General features: G+C 42.9%; 1 pseudogene; it reads left to right on the top strand.

The window, feature by feature from the left end:
- The window catches only part of LOC141273004 (uncharacterized), a 74,560-nt pseudogene that overhangs the window by 6,701 nt on the left and 42,290 nt on the right, over window positions 1–25,569 (top strand).

Here is a 25,569-nt window from a genome sequence, read left to right as displayed (position 1 = left end):
AGATACAGTAAAAAGTTTTTAAAAATTAAAAAAAAAAAGTAAATTCATGTCACCCCCATTTTCCTCCATTAACCCCTTAACGCTCCATGATGTACTATTATGAACGTATCTAAGTTTTTGGAGAGGGCTCAGAAGTTGAGCATGCTCTACAGAGGGCAGGTGCTAACTATATTACATATCTGGCATCTGCCTTTAACAGCAGCGATCAACACTACAGTTGTTAGCCTCCGAAATACAGCTGTGATTGATTGACAGCTGTATTTGAATGCAGTGATTCATCCCCGGTGTTTGTTTGGGTGCCCATCAGTTCCTACCCTGCAACAAGATTGCGGGGCGCCGCAAAATGACAAAAAAAAGTGAAATGTAAAAAAAAAACTTTTAAAAAATCTTAACGGTAAAAATAAAGTTCTAATTACGCTACTTTTGTCCAGTTAAAAAAACAAACATATATTTGGTATTTCAGTGTCTGTTAAAGTCTAGTCTGTGTGAGTTTAAAATTGTTTAATCCATATGGTAAATTTTGTATAAAAAAAAAGAAAGCAAAACTCCATAATTGACTTTTATGGCACTATACCTTCCATGTAAAAATTATATAAAAACAGCAGCTCACCATGTAAAGAACAAGCCTCACATGGCTCTATTGATTGACAAATTAAAAAGTTGTAAGTGTAGGAAAATGTTGTTGTTTTTTTTTTTAGAATTTTTTTAAGCAGTAAAAATAGTTTGGTTTTGCCGGAATTATAATGGAATCCTATGGTAAGGTCATTTTTGTTGCACAATTAACGTAGAAAAACTCGGTGGCTCTGCTGGTGGATAAAAAGATGTTGCGTGCACATACCCTGAGTGGGTGCTATATTTTACAAATGTATTCCTCCATATGATTTTAGAGCCTTTCCACTTTTCATGAAGATGCTTGTAGTACAACAAATCTCCAGCTTTCTCAGATTCTCATCTCAAATTCTCCTCTTTTAACTGATCCAGTAGGAATAATGAAGGATGATAATACGATTAGGAAAAGAATATTAGACCTCGCACTGGAGATCATCTACATATTGACCGGAGAGGTGAGGAATTTCTCTAATCTTTATTGAATTTTTAGGAGTTTAAACCAAGGGAAAGGAAAGTAAAATTTGTGACATCCAAAGTACAAGAAAATAAGAATTGTACAGTATAAAAGAGGAAAATGTACCATTGCACTTTTAGTATATGTAGACCAATAGCAAAGATGCAGACCAACTAGATAGAGGTAAGGAGCCAACCAAGGCTCGGAGAAAAAACAACAAAAAAGGAATATAACCTGAAAGTGTTTCAGATTGTTAAAGGCGTATTTTAGCCATTTATCATTTTATCATCAGAACTATTGTTTCCAACAGTGCCATGGACTTTGACTTTAGATTAAGTTAATTAAGAGCACTATACTTATTTTTAAATAAAAAGCTTTCCAAGTGTTACCATGAATGTTTTCCATTCCTTCCTGACTTAGGATGTGATGGTATGTCTTATGTTGGATGTAGGTGTATGGAGTAAGCTCAGGAGCTGAGCCTGTAGCTTATACAGCAGATGTTTTCTATGTTATCATAGCCAGCTCCGATTACTGCTGTTGAACCACCTAAATGTCACTGTCAATCGCCCCGTGATTGCCATTTTGACAATGAGTTGCCATTAGAAATGAGCGAATCTTTAAAAATTAAAATCTGACAGCTTTGTTTATTTTTTTCCCTAAATTTGAATAGCAGCTAATTATTTCATCTTGTATCTAAAAGCTACAAAGCCCCGAAATTGCCCGAAAAAGACATGTGTAACACTCTGAGGTCTCCTAGGTCTGTATCCAACCTCTTTCAATAAATTCTCAAGATTTACAAGTTATCAAGATCCACTGTTGGCAGCTTCCATTGCAATTGTCGACTAATGATATTCCGTATGTGCTTGATGGGAGACAAGTCCAGAGACGCTGCAGGCCATGGTAGCACATTTCAGCCACACTGGCTGCTCACAGCAGCATGAGCAACATGGGGCCTTGCAGTATTGTGTTGAAAAACGGCTGCTGAGACCATTTTAAATTCCCTGGCTTCTTCATAGCATTGCCAATGTGGTCTTCGGACGAAACCCTGATATCATTACATCTAAGACAAAAGTGAGCCTCTTTGCTAAAGAGGCTAGACCTCAAGTCCAGCCACCATTGCCATTTTGCTCTGCACCATGTTACATTTGAGAGTGGTGGCATGAGGTCAATGAACACCTGTAATTGAATGTCAGGTTCATAGCCCAATATTGTGCAGTTGCCTTCTGATGGTTTGTGTAGACACAGTTTGATGTCTTAGGCTTGATATGTGACTTGCAATACCGAATGGATCAATATGGGCCACTCTTTGAACCTGCCGAGACCATGTGGGCAACACAATGAAGAGGCCTACACGAAGGAACGTCACACCGGTCATACTCCTCTCATTATTCTGTACTGGTGCATAATGTACGGTTGCTTTACCCATCTAGTCTTCATTCAGGGTACACTAACAGCTCAGCCTCACATTGATTTGGTCATGGGACCAGTTGTCGCCCATTTCTTCAAAGTTTACCAGGAGCCGTTTTTCAATAAATGAACACCAGGCTGCATGTAGCTTGTGCTACTGTGAGCAGCCTGTGTGGCCTAAATGTGTTACTATGGTCTGCAGCATGTGTGGATTTTTCGCCCATTGAGCACATCTGGGATGTCATTGGTTGGCAACTGCATTTTCAACCAACTAAGTCCACTTAATTGGTTGAAAATAATTTCACACAACTTTTCATGAATCCTGAATGAAAGGCAAAGACTTGCGATTGGTCTGCCATTACAAAGAAAGCTGACAGAAGTGGATCTTGATGATTTGTGTGCCCAAGTGCATGCAGAGTGGCAGAACATTCCTCAGATAATCATTAATAACCTCATTAATAGCAGCCAAGGTGTGTAAGTACAGGGATTTTAGTCCATATTGCTCATACTCGATACTGAATAAATTGATGTTTTGACATTTATTTTTCAATCATTTGCATATCATTAACATTTCTGCGGTTGTTTTATAATTTTTTTTTTATAACTCCATGATTTTTCCTTCCTGATGTCGCAATTTTATTATTGAGGAGTGTATATGGCTATGGGTAAACAGATGCTAGCCGGTAGTAACTAGCAAACCTTCTGTTTAATATAATAACACGCATCACTGACTGTTTATGCTTTTGTAAAAATAATTTAAAAAATGATCTCTATTGTGGGGTTGGAGGAGTGAGAGATGGATGTCGTGTCAGCTTTTATTAGTAGATGGTGTACATGAGAGAAGCAGCAGTTTTTGGCAAGCGGTGGTCCATTAAATATTCTTGTTTGGGGTTTGCTGTTTCTTAAATAAAAAAAGCTATAGCTGTTAACAAGCCTTCCAAACATTAACCTTTTTTTGGGAGCAGCAACAAGTTTGCTGTATTGAATGAGAAGAAGTAATTTTTTTTAACAAGTTGTCCAAAAAATATCCCTTTTCTCTGTTCCCAGCAGCAATACAGTATAGATATAGAACAGGGGTACACAATATTTTTGAATCTAAGGGCCACATTGGTTCAGTATGGCAATCTGAAGGGCCGCAAACCAATTTAAAGGGTTACTTACATGAATACATCACCAGAACCACCGTCAGTACATTAATACATCATCAGAACCAACTGTTGCGTATTTGAGAAGGATTTGGAGAGTTTCTGCTCAGTTTCTGCTTCCAAAGATCAATGTGAACCCAAACTTACACTGAAGTTTTTGAGCTGAAACTCAACCAAATCCAAAACTAAGTTTTGAGGATTTTTCAGTTTTAACATAAAGCACATTATGGATTGCTACATGATAAAAACCACTGGAAGTACATAAATGCAGCGCCATAACTACCATCAGTACATGAATGCAGTGCCAAAGCCATCTTTAATACATAAATGTAGCACCAGAACCACCGTGAGTATTTGAATACATCACTAGAACCAACGTCAGTACAGGAATACATCACCAAGCTTAGTATAGTGATCATTTGCAGTTTCAGATCAGCCCCATATACACTTGTATCACGTGAACCTTCACCTCCCAGTAGGTCCTTAACAATAGTAAGGAGATACTGGAAGTTGTTATTACAAGTCATAATCAGACTGCGAACCATACAGAAACCACAGCATTGATGATACGTAGTTAGTATCACAAATAAACATTTACATTCAGGTACCTTATAGATGACATCTTCTCTGAAGTCATTCCCATCTCTTTTGTCTTAAACCCTTTTGTCATAGTAGAGATGCCATGATAAGATTCTGTGCCCACAGCTCGTCTCTCCAGACTTCCCTTTTCTCCAGCAGCACTTCCCAACATGGTGCCCTTAAAAATAAAAGTATCATTATACTGCCCCATAAATAAAAATATCTCCAATGCTGAGTCCCTGAATAAATAATTGTCTTTCACTGTACTACCTTCGCAAAATGCCCCTTTCCATAATAATCCCCCACAATGCCCATCTCCATAATGTCCCAAACACTGTACCTCTCCATAATATTCCATCACACTGCCTCTTTCTGTATGGTCCCCCCCACACTTCCCCCTCCATAATATTGCCCGACACTACCCCTCTTCATAATGTCCCCCCACACTGCCCCTTTCTGTAATGTCACCCCACTCTAACCCTCTCAATGACCTCCACACACTGCCCCTCTCCATAATGTCCCCCCACACTGCCCCTGTCAATAATATCCCCCACACTGCTCCATAAATGTCCTCTACACATTGCCTCTATCCAAAATGTCTCCCACATTGCCCCTCTGCATACTCCCCTTCCCAAATCCCCACCACCCATTAAGTGCCTTCATAGTAAAGTGACTCTAACACCAACCCTACGTCTCCCCTCTTCCTATAATAGGATATTTATTCTTCGGCTCCTCCTGGAGTGCTCACTGTCTCCTATTGCTGTTGAGTGCTGCTCTGCTCTGCCCCAGTCCTTGCGCCGAAGTGTTCAACTGTATTCAATCATGAAAGACTCAAATGTAGTTAAATATTAGAAGATGAAAACCATAGTCTCCCGGTTCACTGCGGGCCGCACAACATCCTTCGGCAAGCTGCATATGGCCTTGTGGTGTGCAGGCTTGATATAGAACATAATGGACATGCAGGAGATGTGTGGCTGTTTATCTGCAGTGGCAGAAGCCGCACAGTATAGAATTTGATGGGGCAAATAAGGAGATGTCCAGCTGTGTACTGCCAGCACTGGTAGCCCAACAGCAGCATTAGAGTAAAGTTATAGAACACTATGGGCAGGCAGAGGATATGTGACTATCAGCAGTGGCAACACACCAGCCACATGCTATAGAACATAAATTGACAGGCAATATAATGTCCAGCTGTGTGGCGCCAACATTGACATCCCCAGCAGTAGAAGCAGCAGTAGTACAGTATAAATATAACATGATGGACAAACAGGAGATGCCTGGCTGGGCTGGGGTCATTGGCACTGGTGGCAAGAGTTCAATGTAGAATACAGGGTGGGCCATTTATGTGTGTCAAGAGTGGGAGAAGGGGGTTGCATTTACAACCCAACACAATGGGCAGCACTTTGAACACATTTTATAAGTGGTCATAAACTTGTAAATAACTCATGAAAGAATAAAGTTTTGTTAAAACCAAGCACACCATTGTTTTTCTTATGAAATTCTCAATAAGTTTGATGTGTCACATGGATCCAAAATGGCCGACTTCAAAATGGCCACCATGGTCACCACCCATCTGGAAAATTTTTCCCCTCCCATATACTATTGTGCCACAAACAGGTGTGACGCCTCAATTCTCGAAAGAGCCCTTTTAGTCTTGAGTTTACCCTGGGTGTTGGGGGACTCGGTGTCGAGAGATGGGATGTAGCCGTGGCCCGGACCCGACCCATGCTCAGGGCCGTCACATGAAAAGGCAGATGTTGCGGGCTCGTCCGGGTTGAGTGGCTTATTTTAACGACTACCCCACCTGTGGTGCCTGGTGAAGGGTCACCAGTTCCGCTACAGTCCGCCGAGGCCTGGTGTCGTTGCGGCCAAAGTTCTCACTGCTCCCCACAGGCAGAGCAAGGCCTCAGGGCAGGCAAACAGGATGGAGGGGGGAGTAGTAGTGCGGGGAGTACGGGCACCGCGTCGCATGGTATGGCGTGTAATGAACAGTCCGGAGGCCATAGGGGTGTACTTCCAAGGCTTTACTCACTTAGAGATGACGGCGGGAAGGCGACTCCCTGCTCCCCACGGAGTCCTGCGGCCACCAGGGACGGGGGTCCGACTACCTCCGAGAAAGTCCAGTGTTCGGTAGCGACCCTACACCAGAGTGTTCCTGCACTACAGACTTCACCCTTTCCCGTCTGTGCGTGTGTAGGTAGGACTAGGGCACGGGTGGCAATTCCTCTCCATCCGATGCCCGGTGGGATCCTCAGGGCCTAACCGGGCTTTCCCGTCCTGGACATGGAGTACCAGGTCGGGTGTCGGGGGGCCGGTACCCCTCTTGCAGCCGGAATCCCTCTGAATAGATCAGGTAGGCTAGGACAGGTGGCATACTCCGCGCCGTCTGCATCCTCCCCGGGACCCATTTGCTGGGGAGCCACACTCTAAAGCTCCCGGGCCTTCTTGATCCTGGTCCTCGGCCGGGTTGAGACATTCCTTGTCTGCAACCTAAATCTCGTCCCAAGGCCAGGGTACGAGAGCTGTGTCCCTTACCGGCGCAGGCCCACACAGGATCTGTTCTCCCGGAGGGAAGTCACATTAACACACAGTAGTTTGACAGCACAGCGTACAGCCGAAGAACCGACTAACAAGGACCAGCGAAAGACCAAGACCAAAGATGGCTTTCTATTAAATATGAATACTAAAGTGCAACTAACTTGTAAGTTCTCCACCCTCACCCACTAAGTGGTTCCTACCACTTTGTGTTCCCCAGTCTCCCTGTAACCAGGGGAGCCGCACCTAGTGCATACTAGCTCCCTCTGGTGGAGAAGTGTGGTGTTGGATGCAAGGTTAAGTCACAACTATCACACTGTTCTTACCTCAGAGGAGGAACACCACACTCCATTAAAGAAGTGCAGCATCCCTGTGGCAGTCGAACCCTCAGGGGCGCCACACAGGAAGTTGATATCACCAACCATTCCCATTTTATTTAGGTGTATCCATATAAGTGGCCCACTCTGTACAATTGACAGACAGATGCTAAGGTCAATCTAATCATTGAGATGAGCTGTAAATGATTGAAAATCGGCAGTGATCCATGACTGATTGATTCATTTTGACAAATGTAAGGCTTTCCACTAGTTTGCCAAAAGATTCTTTGGTCAGAAAAGTGAAAAGACTATGAAACACCAGTATATAGAAGTCGCCACAACAACAGCTTTTTGGTGCTGTTGATTGGTATCACCTGCTTCCAAGCCGACCTTAGAAAAAGCAGATCTGCCTCCTGGAGATCTTTAGGCCGGATATCAGCCAACATCCTCCTCCACTGATGTCCTCCCCTCCTCAGCACTCCAATCTGATTCCCAGGTCTTGTTCATCACACAATCATCATCTTCATAATCATCCCTGATTCGGCTGAATGTTGCCTCAGTGTGGGAAATGTACTGAACGCTTTATCTTCTCGACTGATTGCCACATTTCAATTTGCCCTGACTTAGAGTGCCACTGCCATCTTGGCTATCAGTGCCTCTACCACTATGGCTAATAAAGCTACTAACGTAGCTAGGCATTAGAATCGTGTCCTCCAGGTCCCATGTCATCCTATTACAAAGGGTGACTCTTCATCTCATCCAGTAAATTATCAGGAAGAAGTTGTTGTACAATATCTTCCTTAGCCCCAGATTGCTGTGGCTTAGGGGACTAAAGGGCAGAATAGATAGAGGTGTCATTGATTGAATTTAAAGTCCGTAATGTAAAAGATAACTGTTACATAGGCGGACGACTGTGCAGTATACTTGCTTAAACTGACGGCGTCGCTGTTAGAGGTAACAAAATTCAACTCTTTTCTCAAAAATGACATAATAAGGAAAGGTAGGTAGGTACACATTCCTTAAAAGGGTTTTCCCACAAACAAAAGTTCATTTTAATCAATAGTTCTTGGAATGATAATAAGTTCCACAATTGGATGTGTTTAAGTAAAATGTTCCTGTGCCGAAATCTTATAAATGTGCCCCTGCTGTGTACTGTGTAATGGCCGTGTCTGACCGTGCTGGAACATGGTCTGATCATACCACAGCTCCTGGGCAGGGGAGGAAGCAAAAGAATATACAGATATGTATACGGTGGCTCAGTGGTTAGCACTGTTGCTTTGCAGCGCTGGGTTTGTATGTTCTCCCCGTGTTTGTGTGGGTTTCCTCTGGGTTCTCCGGTTTCCTCCCAGACTCCAAAAGACATACTGATAGAGAATCTAGATAGTGAGCCTCATTGGGGACAGTGCCAATAATGTCTGAAAAGTGCTGTGGAATTAATGGCGCTATATAAGTGAGTGAAATAAATAAATATTACAGCAGGTGATTGTAGCTGATTCTTTCTTTGAAGTAAAACATTGTTTAAAAACAGTCAGGGAAATGTTTTACCTCACAAAAAGAATCAGCTGTGATCCCCTGCTGTAATGTTTGTATCCTGTCTTTTGCTTCCTCCCCTGCCCAGGAGATGTGGTATGATCAGACCATGTTCCTCTACACGCGAGACACAGCCATTACACAGTACACAGCAGGGGCACATTTATAAGATTATCTCAGCGCAGGAACATTTTATTTAAACACATCCAATTGTGGAAATTATTATTATTCCAAGATCTATTGATTAAAATGAACTTTCATTCTTGGGAAAACCCCTTTAACCCCTTAAGCCCCGCGGGTGGTTTGCACGTTAATGACCGGGCCAATTTTTACAATTCTGACCACTGTCACTTTATGAGGTAATTCCTCTGGAACGCTTCAACGGATCCCCCTGATTCTGAGACTGTTTTTTCGTGACATATTGTACTTCATGATTGTGGAAAAATTTCTTTGATATCACTTGCGTTTATTTGTGAAAAAAATGGAAATTTGGCGAAAATTTTGAAAATTTTGCAATTTTCAAAATTTGAATTTTTAAGCCCTGAAATCAGAGCGATATGTCACACAAAACAGTTAATAAATAACATTTCCCACATGTCTACTTTACATCAGCACAATTTTGGAACCAAAATTTTTTTTTGTTAGGGAGCTATAAGGGTTAAAAGTTGACCAGCGATTTCTCATTTTTCCAACAAAATTTACAAAACCATTTTTTTAGGGACCACATCACATTTGAAGTCACTTTGAGAGGTCTTTATGACAGAAAATACCCAAAAGTGACACCATTCTAAAAACTGCACCCCTCAAGGTGCTCAAAACCACATTCAAGAACTTTATTAACCCTTCAGGTGCTTCACAGGAATTTTTTGAATGTGGAAGAAAAAAATGAACATTTAACTTTTTTCACAAAAATGTTACTTTAGACCCAATTTTTTTTATTTTCACAGGGGTAACAAGAAAAAATGGACCCCAAAATTTGTTGTGCAATTTCCCCTGGGCACGCAGATACCCAATATTTGGGGAAAAAACACTGTTTGGGCGCACGGCAGGGCTCGGAAGGGAAGGAGCGCCATTTGACTTTTTGATTGTAAAATTTGCTTGAATAATTAGCGGACGCCATGTTGTGTTTAGAGAGCCCATGTGTGCCCAAACTTTGGAGCTCCCCCACAAGTGACCCCATTTTGGAAACTAGACCCCCCAAGGCACCTTTCTAGATGCATAGTGAGCACTTGGAACCCCCAGGTGCTTCACAAATTGATTCGTAACAATGAAAAAGTGAAAAAAAAAACACTTTTTCATTTTTATGAATCAATTTGTGAAGCACCTGAGGGTTCCAAGTGCTCACAATGCATCTAGATAGGTGCCTTGGGGGGTCTAGTTTCCAAAATGGGGTCACTTGTGGGGGAGCTCCAATGTTTGGGCACACAGCGGCTCTCCAAACGCAACATGGTGTCGCTAACAATTTGAGCCGATTTTCCGTTAAATTTGTTAGAGGACACCATGTTGCATTTAGAGAGTCCCTGTGTGCCCAAACATTGGAGCTCCCCCACAAGTGACCCCATTTTGGAAACTAGACCCCCCAAGCACCTATCTAGATGCATAGTGAGCACTTGGAACCCCCAGGTGCTTCACAAATTGATTCGTAACAATGAAAAAGTGGAAAAAAAAACACTTTTTCATTTTTATGAATCAATTTGTGAAGCACCTGAGGGTTCCAAGTGCTCACTATGCATCTAGATAGGTGCCTTGGGTGGTCTAGTTTCCAAAATGGGGTCACTTGTGGGGGAGCTCCAATATTTGGGCACACAGCGGCTCTCTAAATGCAACATGGTGTCCACTAACAAATTTAGCGCAAAATTGGCTCAAATTGTTAGCGACACCATGTTGCGTTTGGAGAGCCGCTGTGTGCCCAAACATTGGAGCTCCCCCACAAGTGACCCCATTTTGGAAACTAGACCTCCAAGGCACCTATCTAGATGCATAGTGAGCACTTGGAACCCCCAGGTGCTTCACAAATTGATTCGTAAAAATGAAAAAGTGAAAAAAAAACACTTTTTCATTTTTACGAATCAATTTGTGAAGCACCTAGGGGTTCCAAGTGCTCACTATGCATCTAGATAGGTGCCTTGGGGGGTCTAGTTTCCAAAATGGGGTCACTTGTGGGGCAGCTCCAATGTTTGGGGACACAGGGACTCTCCAAATGCAACATGGTATCCGCTAACAAATTGAATGGAAAATCGGCTCAAATTGTTAGCGGACACCATTTTGCTTTTGGAGAGCCCCTGTGTGCCCAAACATTTCAGCTCCCCCACAAGTGACCCCATTTTGGAAACTAGACCCCCAAGGCACCTATCTAGATGCATAGTGAGCACTTGGAACCCCAGGTGCTTCACAAATTGATTCATAAAAATGAAAAAGTGTTTTTTTTTTCACTTTTTCATTTTTACGAATCAATTTGTGAAGCACCTGGGGGTTCCAAGTGCTCACTATGCATCTAGATAGGTGCCTTGGGGGGTCTAGTTTCCAAAATGGGGTCACTTGTGGGGGAGCTCCAATGTTTGGGCACACAGGTGCTCTCCAAACGCAACATGGCGTCCTCTAACAATTTGAGCCGGTTTTCCATTCAATTTGTTAGCGGACACCATGTCGCGTTTGGAGAGCCCGTGATGTGCCTAAACAGTGGAGCTCCCCCACAAGTGTCCCCATTTTGGAAACTATACCCCTTAAGGATTTTATTAAGGTGTATAGTGAACATTTTGAACCCAGAGGTACGGCACAGAATTTGTTTACATTAGGTCATCATATTGAATAAGTTGTCATTATTCTTGAGGGCAAGTGCTCGCTACTTGAGTTTGCATCGGGTACTCAGGTATGCACCATGTACAGCGTGTGCTCGAGTGACATGCTCGAGTCCCTGCTCCGCATGTTTCACGGTTATTAGACACCCAAAAAAAAACATGCGGGGATCGCTCGTGCATGGCAGGCAATCCCCGTAAAGTTTTTTGGCCGCGAAGCATATGGGGCAGAGACTCGAGCATGTCACTCAAATACCCACGATACTCAATGCATACCAGAGCACCCGATGCAAACTCAAGTAGCGAGCACTTGCTCTCAACACTAGTCGCCATATCGTCATCTTTTTTTCTTACTTTTGAAAAAAATCCTAGCCCCAGCACAACCCTAGCCCCAGCACAACCCTAGCCCCAGCACAACCCTAGCCCCAGCACAACCCTAGCCCCAGCACAACCCTAGCCCCAGCACAACCCTAGCCCCAAACCCAGCCCTAACCCTAGCCCAATCCTAACCCAAGAGTTTATTTTTGACGCCGTTCCTTGTGCGGTATAAGTGATTAGACGACTTTATTCTTCGGGTCGGTGTGATTACAGCAATGCCAGAATCATATGGGGTTTTTATGACTGACAGCTGTCACACACTAAAAGACGCATTTTTTGTAAAATCTAGTTTTTGCATCGCCATATTTTGAGAGCTATAATTTTTCCAGATTTTGGCAGACAGTCCTGTGACGGCTCGTTTTTTGCGGGATGACTTGACGTTGTTATTGGTGCCATTTTCAGGCACGTAACATTTTTTGATCGCTTTCTATTCCGATTTTTGGGAGGCAGAATAAACAAAAAGCAACAATTCAGGAATTGTTTTTTTTTTTTTTTTTATTCTGTTCCGCGTGTGGTAAAATTGATGAAGTTGCTTTATTCTTCGGGTCAGTACCTTTGCAGCGGTACCACATTTGTATCATTTTTCTATGTTTTGGCGCTTATACACAATAAAAGCTATTTTATAGAAAAAAATATTTTTTAGCATCGCTTTATTCTGAGAGCTATAACTTTTTTATTTTTCGGCTGATGGAGCTGTATGGCGGCTTGTTTTTTGCGGGACGAGATGACGTTTTCAGCGGTATCATTTTTATTTATATGCGTCTTTTTGATCGCGTGTTATTCCACTTTTTGTTTGGCGGTATGGTGATAAAGCATTGTTTTTTGTTTCGTTTTTTTTTTTTTTTTTTTTACCGTGTTCACTGAAGGGGTTAACTAGTGGGACAGTTTTATAGGTCAGGTTGTTCCGGACGCGGCGATACCAAATATGTGTACTTTTATTGTTTTTTTTTTTATTTTTTTATAATAATATTTATTGATGGGTACATTATATTTTTATTTTTGGTGTATTATTTTTTTATTATATTTTTGCACGTTTTTTTTTTTTTTTGCACTTTCACACAGTTTATACACTTTATTACTTTGTCCCACTCTGGGACTTTCACTTTTTTTTTCTGATCGCCTGCATGGCACAGGAATGAAGCACCATCCCTATGCCATGAAGGCTGTCAGAAGTGCACAGTGTGAAGATTGCTTGGAGATGCACTGCGCATGCCCAAGCAATCTTCCTGCTCTCTGGTGACCCGGATGTTGTCATGACGACATCGGGTCATCATGGCAACACCCGGGAAGCCTTTGCAGACTGCGCTGGAAGCCAGAAGAGGAGGTGAGTATCGCCGATCACCTCCCCTTGCCCCCGCAATGCCGCGATCGACTTCGATCGCAGCATCGCGGGGGTTAATGTGCTGGGAGCGGTGCAGGACCGCTCCCTGCACATAGTACCGGGTGTCAGCTGTGACAATCAGCTGACACCCGGCAGCGATCGCGCCCGCACAGCCTGTGTGCGCGCGCGATCGCCATGACATACTAATACGGGTCTGGCTCTTAAGTCCCAGGGCACAGACGCGTATTAGTACGTCAGATGTTATTAAGGGGTTAAAGCCTTTACCCCTGGGCCATTTTCTGTTTTAGCATTTTCGTTTTTTTTTTGCTCCCCTTGTTCCCAGAAACATAACTTTTTTTATTTCTCGGTCAATATGGCCGTGTGAGGGCTTATTTTTTGCGTGACAAGTTGTACTTTTGAATGACATCACTGGTTTTACCATATTGTGTACTGGAAAATGGTAAAAAAAATTCCAAGTGCAAAAAAAGTGCAATACTGCAGTTGTTGTTTTTTTTTAATTTTTTTACCACGTTCAGTGAATTCTAAAACTTACCTGCTGTAACGGGTCTGGGAGGTGGAACCTCTGAGCTACTATACAAAGGGGCAGTCCTTGTAAGGAAGCGGGTGGCTCCCAGGGAAGGCGGGTAGGTAGACACGGCAAGTGACAAGGACAGTCTCAGGGTAGAAGGGCAGGACGGTCACAGCAAGTGACGGGGACAGTCTCTAGACAGGCGGGTGGTCACGGCAAGTGACGGGGACAGTCTCTTGACAGGCGGGTGGTCACGGCAAGTGACAACAGGGTAAGAGTCTCTAGGCAGGCAGGTGGTCACAGCAAGTGACAGCAGAGCCTCCAGGTAGGCTAGCAGGTAGGTAGCAGGTGAGCGAGTAAGAGTCTCTGGACAGGCAGGTGGTCACAGCAAGTGACGGCTGAGCCTCCAGGTAGGCTAGCAGGCAGGTAGCAGGTGAGCGCTCCCTGGTGAGCGAGTAAGAGTCTCTGGACAGGCAGGCAGGTATCTGGCAGGTACTTCCTGGTCCGCAGGTGGACTGATCCATAGACAGACTGGCAGGTGCTGGTAGGCAGACTGTCGGACCACAGGATTGCAAGCAGGTAGGCAGATATCAGGCAGGTATCAAGCAGGAATCTGGCAGGTGACTGGCAGGTAACTGATAACGGGACCTGAGGGCTGAAGCAGAGTTGAAAGGCTTTGCAACAACATTGCTCGGGCACCTCCATCTTGGAGGAGGTGCCTTATATATGGTGAGATCCTCCGGCCATTGGCCGGGGACTCCTTAGGACGGCGCGCGTGGCCCCTTTAAGAGAGGGGGAGCGCGCGCGCCCTAAGCACAGTGGCCGGGAAGCAGCGCGCGCTGCCAGCAGAGCGGGAGAAAGACGCCGGGCACGGAGCGGAGGGGTGAGGGGAACGGCGTCCCTGCCTAGCAGGATGTAGGAACTCTGACGCTACACCTGCCATTATTATTCTCCAGGTCATTACGAGTTCGTAGACACCAAACATATATAGGTTCTTTTTTATTTAAGTGGTGAAAAAAAATCTCTTTTGTTGAGCTGTGGGCTCTGATGCCTTCACTCTATCCTGGATCACCCTAAAATGGCTGCTGCATTCCCTGTCTCGGTTTTTATGCATGGTTCGATAGTCCCTTTTGATTGCCTGTATTATACCATGTGAAATGATAGCTGCAAGGCATTTTGGGGAACCCTATGCAGTGTCACTTCAGGTCATGGGAGCATTCTGTGGGTGTTGCACTCCTTTGAAATGTATAAAATGGTGTTGTGCATTTACAAGTGCATCTCACAAAATTAGAATATCATCAAAAAGTTAATTTATTTCAGTTCTTCAATAAAAAAGTGAAACTCATATATTATATAGAGTCATTACAAACAGAGTGATCTATTTCAAGTGTTTATTTCTGTTAATGTTGATGATTATGGCTTACAGTCAATGAAAACACAAAAGTCATTATCTCAGTAAATTAGAATAATTAACAAAAAACACCTGCAAGGGCTTCCTAAGCATTTAAAAAGGTCCATTGGTCTGTTTCAGTAGGCTCCACAATCATGGGGAAGACTGCTGACTTGACAGATGTCCAGAAGGCCGTCATTGACACACTCCACAAGGTCCCAGAGTTCTAATTTTCATTTGGAAATCAAGGTCCCAGAGTCTGGAGGAAGAGTGGAGAGGCCACAATCCAAGCTGCTTGCGGTCTAGTGTGAAGTTTTCACAATCAGTGATGGTTTGGGGAGCCATGTCATCTGCTGGTGTAGGTCCACTGTGTTTTATCAACACCAAAGTCAGCGCAGCCGTCTACCAGGAAATTTTAGAGCACTTCATGCTTCCCTCTGCCAACAAGTTTTTTGGAGATGGAAATTTCATTCTCCAGCAGGACTTGGCACCTGTTCACACTGCCAAAAGTACCAATACCTGGTTTAATAACAACAGTATGACTGTGCTTGATTGGCCAGCAAACTCGCCTGACCTTAACCCCATAGAGAATCTATTATAGAGAATCTATGGGGTATTGTCAAGAGGAAGATGAGAGACACCAGACCCAACAATGCAGACAAGCTGAAGGCTGCTATCAAAGCAACCTGGACTTCCATAACACCTCAGCAGTGCCACAGGCTGATCGCCTCCATGCCACGCCGCATTGATGCAGTAATTGATGCAAAAGGAGCCCCGACCATGTATTGAGTGCATTTACTGAACATACATTTCAGCAGGCCAACATTTCAGATTTTAAAATAATTTTTCAAGCTGTTATAAAGTATTCTAATTTACTGAGATAATGAGTTTTGTGTTTTCATTGGCTGTAAGCCATAATCATCAACATTAACAGAAATAAACACTTGAAATAGATCACTCTGTTTGTAATAACTCTATATAATATATGAGTTTCACTTTTTGTATTGAAGAACTGAAATAAATTAACTTTTTGAGGATATTCTAATTTTGTGAGATTCACCTGTATTTGGTGATTTGCACGACCCAAATCACAAATAGTTCAAATTCGACCTACAAGTTTTATAAAATGCTACAGAAATTAGATATGCATCAAATCAATTTTCTCATCTCTAGTTGGCATAGCTACTAAGGGTTGGTTGAATGAGACCATGATTCCTTGGAGACCATGGTTTTCATTATATATTGCAATACTAATGTATTATATTATATATTACAATCGATCAAATGATCAAAGGTCCAAATCCCCTAGTGAAAAAGGAATGAGGCATTGTTATATTTTAGAGGTTGTCCACTACTTTAACATTGATGGCCTATCCTTAGGATAGGTCATCAATGTCTGATCGGTGGTGGTGTGACACCCGGCACCCACGCCGATCAGCTGTTCTCGGTGTCGACAGCAGCCTACAAATCAATAGGGGGTGGATGTGCAGTACTCGGCCGCGGACACTTTATGGTAGATGTAGCTGTGCTGTGCGGCTCCGTAAATAGTCAGTTTTGGCAAACACCGAGAACAGCTTATCTGTTGGGGTGCCAGACAATCAAAATGACAAAATGTAATTTTTAGAGGGAATACGTAATCAGAAAATAACCAATTGTTTACATTTTTAGAGTATGAAGGATAGTGACAGGTAACACCTCTATATACAGCAGATGGCACAAGATACTCCTTAAGAACAGGAGATGGTCACAGCTCACCTCCTCCTCCTTCAGAATGCCCTTTGCCAAGATCAGCGCATGCCTAGAATGCTCCTCTATCGTACTCAATGAGTCTGACTATTGCTGGCTAGGTCCATGTGGCTGCTGTAAAGCATATATCTACATAAGTTACAGAAATTGAGGCAAAATCATGAAAAGAAAATCAAATAAAAAATGTACAATCATAAAATGAAAACAGAATGGAAAAAAAGAAATAAAAATGTGATACATTCCATTTAACATCCTTTGGGCACGATTCATTATTGCATTTGCGGCAGTTTTATCTGTCTAGTTTTTGATGGTTTTCATTTGCACCTTTTTTTAGTTTGCACATTTTTAACCCCTGGGCGATTTTCCTTTTTTTTTTTCCTTTTCATTTATTCCTCCCCTTCTTCCAAGAGCCATAACTTTTTTTATCTTTCCATCCACATAGCCGTTTTTTGCTTTACTTCTGACTGACATCATTCATTTTGTCATGGGATGCACTGGAAAGCGGGAAATAAATTCAAAGTGCCTCAAAATTGCAAAAAAAAAGTGCAATTCCACAACTGTTTTTTTTTTTTTACTATGTTCACTATATGGTAAAACAATATGATTTCCTAGGTCAGTACGAGTACGCAGATACCAAATATGTATAGTTTTTTAGTTCATTTTATTACAGTGTTGCGGCGGCCAAAAAAACGTAATTCTGGTGCTTTGATTTTTTTTTTCTTACGCTGTTTACCAATCGGATTAATTTATTTATTTTATATTTTAATCAAACTTTTACAAACGCAGCAATACCAAATATGTTTTTTTTTATATAGATATTTTATTTTTAATGGGACAAAAGGGAGATGATTACAACTTGTATTTTGCTTCTTTTTTTTTTCTTCCATATTTTTAAAAATTTGTTGTTTTTTTTTTACTGTATTTAATATTCCCTTTAGGGGACTTGAAGCTAGCAATGTTTGAAGCCGTGAAGGGGTTAAAGTCCATTTTATATGTGTTCTCCTATTTTTCTTATATTAACCATTGTGGGTGGAGATTGGGATTTTTAGGTGTCTTTGGCTGATTCATCAATGGGCAAATGTACTCTAGTCCCCCCAAAAAGTGATTTTATGTCAGACGTGTGTTCATCCTGATGGCGGGAATATTGGTCATCAGTCATCCAATATACAGTAACTTTCTCATTGGACATGACTTCTTTCTCTGTAACTGAAACATGACTGGCGAGGTGATTTATTCTAGGTATGTACCGAGTGATATTTATCATTTTCCCTCCGCACCCAGGATTACATATCAGCTAAGAAGACCTCTGATGAGTCTGCCACACCAAGCAGCCATCCTCCTGTGTCTGGAGAATGGAGCAGGAGCCAGAGCCCCATCATGGAGCCTCCACCTCACTTACTGATATCTGAGAGACACAATGGTCAGAAGATCCTGGACCTCACCAAGAAGATGATTGAGCTGCTGACTGGAGAGGTGAGCGCTGCTGGGAATACTGGGACATTATACAGGAACACAAGGGATGATGTGTCTGGATGATGATGTATCATTGTGTGTCAGGTTCCTATAAGGTGTCAGGATGTCACTGTCCATTTCTCCATGGAGGAGTGGGAGTATATAGAAGGACACAAGGATCTGTACAAGGACGTCATGACTGACCAGCCTCTCACATCAGCAGGTAGGGAAAACTGTTTGTAATCATCTCAGTGTTAACTATGGGGCCAATTCTTTAGACTGGCATTGAATATGTCAATGTTAATGAAGTGCCCACTTAAGTATGATGCACCGAATTCATTAAGAGGCGCATGCCACTTAATTTAGGGCGTCTTTGTGGCGTGCGACTCAGTGCACCATGCCAAAAACGCTAATGCAGTTATGAACAGAAGCATAAAAAATGTTGTCACTTTTGGAGAATTTGACAGACAGGTGTAGCCATGTCCCATCCCGCCATGGCTCCTCTCCAGTTGCAAGATTTTTATGACACTTCGCGTTGCACAAAAATTTAGCAATTTTTCAAAGCATTTTTCCCTAGTGTTCTTGTGTAAAAGCATTGATGAATCGCCCCCTAAGTCTTTATTCAGGCTCACCACTATGCCAGTGCATGCAAATATCTGAAATGTTGAATCCTTCACACCGCCATGTTTAATGGATCCACAAATGTGAGAAATAATCTCATCTGTACGTTGACGTTTGTCCTGTTAACGCCTGCTGGAACCTGTGGATGTTCTTCACCTCTCTATAATTTGGCACCACACCCCTGCTCCCAGTAGCAGCAGCCATCCTAGTGCCGGTCACTGAGGATAGGGGTAGGTCATCAATATCACATGGTTGGATAATCCCTTTAAATGCTTAAGAGTAACGGCTAAGAAGTGGCCTCTGAAGCTCACAAAACCATGCTGGTGTCAGAGCAGACAAGTTGTCTTTCCTTAGTTACACCTCATTACCGGCTTCTAGATAAATGTATTGTTATTTGTTTCCACCACAGATGGAGCCACTGACAGAATTGGACCAGACAGAAGCCCCAGTCCTCTAAGTTCTGGAGATAATGCAGAGAAATGTAGTGTCCTGCAGAGCCGTCAGGTAGGTGGCACTTTAGTCTCCTCACATATTCTCCTACAATAACCTTCCATTGATAGACCAAACTTATATTTTCTATGTATATTTCCTCTTTGTCTCTTCAGAGTGAACATCTGCTTGATATCAAGGCTGAAGTTATCGAAGAAGACGAGGTCACTAATATGAAGACTGATCCGCAGTGTAAGGAGGAGGAAATGCCATTAGATATTGGCATAGGTAAGTAACTGTGTTTTATTACAAACTGGATTTTCACCCAATACCTTAACCTTAAAAAGTGTATATAGTGTCATAGAACTTCTGACTCTAACTTCGGACTTCATCACTGCGCCCAGAGTGAGCAGAAACGCCATATGCCATGTCACACATTTGTTAAAAGTTAATAGTAGAGTTCCTGAAGAGCTGGAGGTGATTTTTTGACATCCCTTAAGATTGTGCTCATGTTCTATGCGTGTTTAATAAAGTACAATTGAAAGGATATAGTTCTGAGGCACTACTAAGTGGAGAAAGAAAAAAAAGAATCCCATGTCAGGTTGTAGCAGAGCTGTGTGTGTGTTTTACTGTGCCCTTATTATAGGTGTGCGTATCCTATGACTGTAGCAAAGCTGTGTGTATAAAGCATGGATGCAGCAGGGAAGAGTGTCCATATATACAGTGACATGTAAAGGTTTGGGCACTCTTGTTCAAAATTACTGTTATTTTGAACATTTAAGCAAATTCAAGATGAAATGATTCTGAAAGACCTAAAGTTAAAGATGACACATTTCTGTAAATATTTATTTTTTCATCTTTTTACATTTTAAAAATTATAAAAAGGAAAATGGGTCGATGCAAAAGTAACTTGTTCACTATAATCGTTAGGAAAGGCCAGGTGATGCAAATTTCCCACCTTTATAAAAACTCAGCCTCCTCTAACCTTATGCCAAAAAACAGCAGCCATGGGTTCTTCTAAGCTGCTGGCTTGCACTCTGAAAATGGTGGAGGTCCATAAAGCAGGAGAAGGCTATAAGAAGATAGCAAAGCGTTTTCAAGATAAGGTCTGGAAGTCCAAGCAAAATTTCAGTGAGCACTGCTCTTAGGATTGCTAAACAGATCGCTTGACTGCAAAAGACCTTCAGAAAGATTTATCAGACTCTGGAGTTGTGGTACATTGTTCTACTGTTCAGAGACACCTGCACAAAATGGCCTTCATGGAAGAGTCATCACAAGAAAACCTCTCCTGCGTCCTCACCATAAAATTCAGCGTCAGAAGTATGCAAAAGAACATCTAAACAAGCCTGAAGCATTTTGGAAACAAGTTCTGTGGGCCCATGCGATTACAATAGAACTCTTTGGCCACAATGATCAAAGGCATGTGTGGAGAAAAAAGGGCACAGAATTTCTGGAAAAGAACATCTCGCTAATGATTAAGTTGGTGGATCAATCATGCTTTGGGGTTGTGTTGCAGCCAATAGCATGGGGAACATTTCACAGGCAGAGGGAAGAATGGCTTCAATGAAATTTCAATACAGGGAAAATATATTTTTGTACCGTGTTAGCCAGTAGATAGAAAAATATTTAGATCTGAGAGTCCTTCAGAGCCGGAATGAATGTCTCGCAAGGATTTATGTCATTCTACATCAACTAAGAAATGTGCTAATCAGACCTGTGGGGTCTTCACAACCCTGGACCAGACCACAATCATAGGATAATAAAACTTTCACACTCCTTATCTATGAACTATTCCAATATTTACAGCCACAACTGTGTTTATCTCTCTCCAATAGTTATAGCTCTGCTTTGCGTCACTTGTCCCATCTATTACATTATGTCTGATAATCCCCTGATCTGAACATCGTTGAAAATCTGTGGCTAGACCTAAAATAGGAGTGCATGCAAGACAACCCAGGAATCTCACAGAACTGGAATTATTTTCCAAGGAAGAATGGATGAAAATCCCTCAAACAAGAATTGAAAGACTACTGGCTGGCTACAAAAAACTTTTACAAGCTGTGATACCTGCAAAAGGGGTGCCACTAGGTACTAACCATGCAGGGTGCTCAAACTTTTACCTTGGCCCATTTTCCTTTTTGTAATTTTTAAAATGTAAAAGATGAAAATATATATTTTCTTTTTTGCCTAAAATACAAAGGAAATGTGTCATCTTTAATTTTAGTCCTTTTAGAGATCATTTCATCTTTAACTTAACTGTTCACAATAACAGTAATTTTGACCAGGGGTGCCCAAACTTTTACATGCCACTATATTTAGGCTCTGTTCCTAAGTTCTGAACACTTTAGAGTCCATGTACCTGTCCTTCTGCCATATCCTGGTCCAGATTAGTTTTCTCTTTTACTGTATAGGCAGTGGTGTACCTTCAATGGAGACATACCACACAGCTGCTGAATTGCCGCACCCCCTGCCCAGCATCCAGCCGCTTCTTCCAACCATGTCCCATCTTCCAGGCCCTACCAATAAGCAGCTGAATCTGCAAACGTTTCTGGACAACCTATATGACCCTACTTGGTTATCTTTTTTGGGGGGAGGGTGGAAATTAATTTTGCTGTGGGGTTCTATGACTTTTTAATTACGCCCCTGGATCCTAGTGATGTTTTACTCTATTTTGACATGTTAAAGGGAATCTGTAACCCCTAAAACTCAATTTAAACTAATCAAATAATCATATAGGGGACTTAATATTCTAAAAAAAAAATCATGATTGATGCTTAGTTTTCTCAGCTATGATTGTCCAGAAATTATATGAATATATTCTGTAAATAAGGATGCTGGATGCTTCCTTGCTGTGGCCAAACTCTCAGTTCCCCCTCCCGCCTCCTCCTCTTTTGTTGATTGATGGCATTCACTTGCCTAGAACAAGTACTGCCTGGACTTAAACTTCGCTTTGCACACATTCACTAATGCTGCATGAGCAGAGCGTACACAGTGTCAGTGCAGGAGATGAGCGGACACATACATCCCTTCCTCCTGTCTGCTGTGTTCATGCCACACTGATCCATGGAGATGAGCGGCCGCAGCAGACGAGAGAGGGATGCGTGCGCACTTACTTGGCTCCTGCAGTATCAGTGTGTACGCCTAGTTTTCAGTTCAGTATCAATTAGCAAAGGAGGAGGGTTGGTATGGTGCATTGAGAGTTTGGGCACCCCAAGAGTGCACTGAGCACTCTCATTTGCATAATTCCTAAAGTTTTGGGGGTGACAGACTCACTTTAATGTCAATAATTTTCTGCTTTTGTATCAGATGCATATCTCCTATTCTACCACATCTCAAATATGCTCTATAACAGTGATGGTGAACCTTTTAGAGACCGAGTGCCGAAACTGCAACCCAAAACCCACTTATTTATTGCAAAGTGCCGACACGGCAATTTAACTTGTATACTGAGGTTTTATTTTAGGAAAAACAACTCATACAGAGAGCAGGCAGGGACAACAGAAAGCAGGCAGGGGCAACAGAGAGCAAGCAGGCATATCAAAGAGCAAGCAGGGGCAACATAGAGCAAGCAGGCGTATCAGAGAGCAAGCAGGTGTATTAAAGAAGGCATGGGCAACAGAGAGCAGGCATGGGCAAAGGAGAGCAGGCAGGGGCAACAGAGAGCAGGCATGGGCAAAGGAGAGCTGGCAGGGGCAACAGAGAGCAAGCTGTGGCAATAGAGAGCAGGCATGGGCAAAGGAGAGCAGGCAGGGGCAACAGAGAGCAAGCTGTGGCAACAGAAAGCAATTAGATGTATCAGAGAGCAAGCAGGGGAAACAGAGCAGGCAGGCGTATCAGAGAGCAAGCAGGCGTATCAGAGAGCAAGCAGGTGTATTAAAGAAGGCATGGGCAACAGAGAGCAGGCATGGGCAAAGGAGAGCAGGCAGGGGCAACAGAGAGCAGGCAGGGGCAACGGAGAGCAGGCAGGGGCAACAGAGAGCAGGCATGGGCAAAGGAGAGCAGGCAGGGGCAACGGAGAGCAAGCTGTGGCAACAGAAAGCAATTAGATGTATCAGAGAGCAAGCAGGGGAAACAGAGCAGGCAGGCGTATCAGAGAGCAAGCAGGCATATCAGAAAGCAAGCAGTCATATCAGAGAGGAAGCAGGCGTATCAGAGAGCAAGCAGGCGTATCAAAGAAGGCGTGGGCAACAGAGAGCAAGCTGATGTATCAGAGAACAAGCAGGGGAAACAGAGCAGGCATTGGCAACAGAGAGCAAGCAGGCATATCAGGGAGCAAGCAGGTGTATCAAAGAAGGCAGGGGAAACAAAGCACGTAGGTGAAATAAAAAGAAGGCAGGGGCAACAGAGAGTAGGCAGGAATATCAGAGCGCAGGCAGGAGTATCTGTGAGTATGTGTGCATAAGTGTATAGCACACAGGATATATTTTCGTCAATGTGGGAGGGGGATAGGATCAAAGGTTAGCCTGCAATAATCAAAGCAGCAGTGACAGGACAGTGTTATTAGTGATTACAAGCAGAGATTTAGTGTCTGTGCTCGGAGGTTGGTGCAGTCTGCGGATGAGACATTTGATACCGCACCGATCAGCCAATAGAGCTTCAGACTGGTCATCACCACATCGCAGCTAGTAATCTCTGACAGGGCTGCTCCTGTCACTGCTGCTCTAATGACACAAACAGCAGCTAGAATTGATGGTCGTTAACGACTTGCTCCAGGAGATGAGTGGAGATCCCAGCCCTGTGTGTGCAGACGTTCTGCACAGGCTGAAAGTACTAACCGGGAGGAAGATCAAACAGAATAGAGAATCTGCATCCGCACCATGCTGCATGCGTGCCTGTGTACACTGAGACACATGCACTGTACGTTAAAATAAAATAAACTTTCTTTAAGATAGAAACATGCAGACCAAGAGATTCGAGGCAGTGCACTTCTGATTCCGGCGCAGGCCCCGACTCAATGTGCCGACTTCCTAGCAATGCCCCTGGTGTACACTTCGCGCTGCACCACCCGGACTGCTCTGCTCCTCAGCCCCAGCACAGAGCTCCCCCTGCAAGTGCTGAGGCGATGGCGCGCGTGCCCACCGGGTGGGCTCAGCGTGCCCTCTCTGGCACACATGCCATAGGTTCAGCACCACTGCTCTATAGGATAGAGCTCTTGGATTATACAGGCAATTGAAATACACTGATGTTTTTGTCATATGCAGTACCAGTCAAAAGTTTGGACACACCTGTTCACGCTATGGTTTTCCTGAGTCTTATTACAATGTGCACGTTTTAGATTCAGACTGGAGGCAGCAAAACCCTGAAGGAACAAATATGAAAAAAGGCGCAAAGTAACATGTGCGAAACAAACCAGAATATGTATTCCTCCGCTAGTGGCTATTAATCTTGGCTACTAAGCTGTTAAATCCCGCTGTCAATCTTGGACAGCGGTATTTACGGCGTATGTCCCACTGATGATTGTTATGGCAGTCGTGGGTCTGCTGAAGACCCCCATACCTGACATGACGGTACTCTTGTGAAAGTCAACCTGTGACCGACGTTCATAGACCATGATTTTTTTCTATATACAGCAATACTATGGTATTGCATTATATAGCACAAGTTATTAGACAATCACTTGTTTAAAAAAATACAAAAGTTCAAATCGCTCCCCTGTTCCCCTATTAAAAATTAAGAAAAAAAAAATACACATCGTACTTTTCGGATTATAAAAGGTGCTTATTTTCACCAAAATTTGGGAGGAAAATGGGGGTGCGTTTTATAATCCGAATGTATCTGACATGGCCTCCACAATCACCCTCCCTCAACACAATTGAGATGTTTTGGGATGAGTTGCATTACAGAGTGAAGATAAAGAAGCCTACAGGTGCTCAGCACTTTTGGGAACTCCTTCAAGGCAATTGGAAAGCCATTTCTGGTGACGACCTGATGAAATTGCTGGACAGAATGCCAAGGATGTGTAAAGTTATCATCAGAATAAAAAGGGGTACTTTGAGGAATCCTACACATATTCTGGTTTGTTTCATACGTGTTTCTTTACTCCTTGTTTTCATGTGTCCCTTTTGTAGTTTTGCTGCCTTCAGTCTGAATCTACAGTGTGCACATTCAAACTTTTGACCAGTACTGTAAATAGAATCTATGTGTATTCTATGACATAGCATATTATCCTGTTAAAACTATTAGGCTGTGTGCCCACGATGCGTTTTTCAAGCGTTTTTGCTGCGGAATTTTCCGCAACATAAACGCTTGGGAAACGCATGGTAAGCCTTCTGCCATGGTCCCCTATGCAATTCCGCACTTTCAATGCCCATGCTGCGGATTTTTCCGCAGCG

The sequence above is a fragment of the Phyllobates terribilis genome, unplaced genomic scaffold, assembly GCF_046119375.1.
Source record: "Phyllobates terribilis strain yellow unplaced genomic scaffold, ASM4611937v1 Scaffold_5__5_contigs__length_657084704, whole genome shotgun sequence".
Classification (NCBI taxonomy): Eukaryota; Metazoa; Chordata; class Amphibia; order Anura; family Dendrobatidae; genus Phyllobates; species Phyllobates terribilis.
Note: the sequence above shows the minus strand (reverse complement) of the source record. Positions and strands in the feature narration are given on the sequence as shown.